Consider the following 3,503-nt stretch of genomic DNA (forward strand, 5'->3'; position numbering starts at 1 on the left):
ATGAGGATTCATTTAGGGAAGAGAGTTCTAGAATACAGACTTCTTAGTTTTAGAAAACTGTATTGGTTGCTGCCAAGTTGGCAAAATAATTCAAAACAGCTGCTAATATCACAAAAAGAAAGACAACTAGAAATAATGTTTGGGTAGAAAAAACATAACGTTGTCTATGAAATATTCTTAAAAAAATCTAAACAGTTCCTGAAACTTTCATTTTTTTGTAAAAAAACACTTAGTTATAAGTGTTAATGGAAGATATCATAAAACTCTTCTGTTGTGGGAAGTCAGGGACCCCGAATGGAGGGACAAGCTAGAGCTGTGGCAGAGGAACATAAATTGTGAAGATTTCATTTTAATATGGACATTTATCAGTTCCCATATAATACTTTTATAATTTCTTATGCCTGTCTTAAATCTCTTAATCCTGTTATCTTCGTAAGCTGAGGATGTAGATCACCTCAGGACCATGTGATAATTATGTTAACTGTACCAATTGATTGTAAAATGTGTGTTTGAACAATATGAAATCAGTGCACCTTGAAAAAGAACAGAATAACAGCGATTTTTAGGGAACAAGGGAAGACAACCATAAGGTCTGACTGCCTGCGGGGTTGGGCAAAAATAGCCCTGTTTTTCTTCTTGCAGAGAGCCTATAAATGGACATGCAAGTAGGGAAGATATTGCTAAATTCTTTTCCTGGGAAGGAATATTATTATTAATACTCTGGGAAAGGAATGCATTCCTGGGGGGAGGTCTATAAATGACCTCTCTGGGAATGTCTGTCTTACGCTGTTGAGATAAGGACTGAGATATGCCCTGGTCTCCGCACTACCCTCAGGCTTACTAGGGTGGGGAAAAACTCCGCCTGGTAAATTTGAGGTCAGATCGATTCTCTGCTCAAAAAACCCTGTTTTCTGTTGTTTAAGATGTTTATCAAGACCATGCATGCACTGCTGAACATAGACCCTTAACAGTGGTTCTGCCTTTGCCTTTTGTCCTGTTCCCTCAAAAGCATGTGATCGTTGTTAGACCCTTAGTAGTAGTTCTACTTTTTGCCCTTTGAAGCATGTGATCTTTATACCTACTCCCTGTTTTTACACCCCATCCCCTTTTGAAACCCATAATAAAAACTTGCTGGTCTGAGAGTCAGGTGGGCATCACGGTCCTACCAATACGTGACGTCACCCCTGGTGGCCCAGCTGTAAAATTCCTCTCTTTATACTGTCTCTCTTTATTTCTCAGCCAGCCAACACTTACGGAAAATAGAAAGAACCTACATTGAAATATTGGGGGTGGGTTTCACCAATACAGATATTCATATTCTGGTGATTAGGATGTGAGCATTTGTGGGGGTGTCCATTTCACACAGAGTAAAAGCCCAAGTTCTGACAATGTCCTGCTAATTCCCATGTGAAACAGACCCCACTTCCTGTACAAGCTCATTGTTTACAACTCTCTCCCCTTCACTCACTCTTTTCCAGTTACACCGGCCTTGCTCTTCCTCAACACAAGCCCACCCAGGATGTTTGCACTTACTGTTCTCTCTGTCAGGAGACCTCCCTTCTTCCTTTAAGTCTCTGCATAAAGGGAACCACCCTATGAGTGAGGGTTTCTCTGATTACCCATTCCCCAGCTGGACACTCCCTTCCATGCTCAGTTTTTTCCCAGAGCTCTTAATATCACATCTCTGTCATTCATATTCTCTCTTTGTCTCTCTCTTTCTTTCTTCTGTCCTCTCCCACTAGAACATCATCAATAACGGGTGTTCTGTCTCTTGTCATAATCCTTAGCAAATACCAGGGGCTCAACAAACAGTTGTTGAATAAGTGAATCTTACTTTACTGGAAAAGCAAGTTCCTTGGACTCAAAGATCTTCCCTAAAGTAGGAACTTAACCTGAATAAATAAATGAATGTATAGTTACATGAGAGGCTCAACTTACATCTCATTTTTGATAGGTATATAGACTAATTTGAAAGCAAGTGCTTTACTACTTAGAAATGAGACATAACAGTTTAAATAGCTTATTCAAGGGCATAAAATAAAGGGAAAGTAATACAGTCACATATCAAAACTCCAGCTAAGCCCCTGACTTTATTTTGCTGTGTCCCTGCATGTTCTCAGACGTGACAAATCAGAAGTCATCTAGATTCTCTTGCTTGGCTGAAATACTAGTACCAAAAAGGTAACAAGTTAATAAACTCTGGATTTATTATGAAAGGAAATTTCACAGGAATCTCAAAAGCATTTATCTTGTATATTCAGATATGTAAAAATTATACAGGGAGATATCATGATCCATGCTTTAAAACACCCCCAGAAGCAAATCTGCAGCATAAGCTTCATGTGCATCATCAGTGCCCGGCACTGTCCATCAGCCAGCCCAGAGCAGCATCCAGATGGTCACTTCAGGTGTTGGGGACACAAAGAAACAAAAGACGTTCCCACTGGGGGTCATGTTTGTTGAGGGGAAAGAGACATGGGGACAATGCAACTGACTTGGAATGGGACAGCAATTTGTCTTACATAGGCCATCTCAGCTGCAATTTGCAAAGTGTTATGCTAGCCTTGCTCACACACCAGCAAAGCCCATGCCAACTCACCATCTAGCAACATCTCTCTGCCTGCTGTTTCGGGGGGGTATGCTGGGGTTGTGCTTTGTTCAAACTTGCAAACTGCATTTCTAGGAATCCTTTTACCAGCATATGTGTGGGAAAGAGGACCTCACCATGATCAGGAAGCTGGACCCAGAGGAGGGACTGCCAGGTTCAAATCTCACCTCTGTGACTAGCTGTGTCCCCCACAGACATGTCACCAACCAACCCTCTCTACACCTCAATGTCCTCACCTCTAAAAAGTCTGCTTATAATTCTTATGATAATTGTAGGCGATACTGCAGGAAAAACACTTATCTTAGTGCCTTGCAATCCCAGGCCTTAATACATACTACCTATTATTATAATAGCTGTTCTATATTAGTATTAGATTAATGTTTACTTTTTTAAAAAACACCATTCAAAAATAAATAGTACATTTGTCTTCATCTTGAGTTTAGCTTGTGATAGTGACTTCTAAAGGTTTATCATTTACTTACAACTAAGTGTTTGCCTATGATCGGGAAAACCTGCTATCAGGCAAATGTTAAGATTAAGCTTTTCTACATATGACTGGCAAAAATAAAGTCATTTAAAGCCTTCCCCCTCAATTGTACACCTGAATAAAAATATACATGATTTGTTAAGGGAAAGCTTAACAGAAATGTTGAATGAAGATGACCTCATATAGTATTTAAATAAGATAAGCAAAATGAGTAACATTTTAAAATATATAAATAGGCATGTGTGGGTTCAACTAGACATTTTTGTGGCAAATTACTGTCTGATAAAATAATTGTTTAATCTAATATCCTACATTGCCTCACTACTTGAAAAATGAATTAAGATCAAATGACATCAAAATATACATTTATTTTTCTGTTTCTACTAACCATGCTAACCAAGGACACAT

Source organism: Pongo abelii, chromosome Y, assembly GCF_028885655.2.
Source record: "Pongo abelii isolate AG06213 chromosome Y, NHGRI_mPonAbe1-v2.0_pri, whole genome shotgun sequence".
Taxonomy (NCBI): Eukaryota; Metazoa; Chordata; class Mammalia; order Primates; family Hominidae; genus Pongo; species Pongo abelii.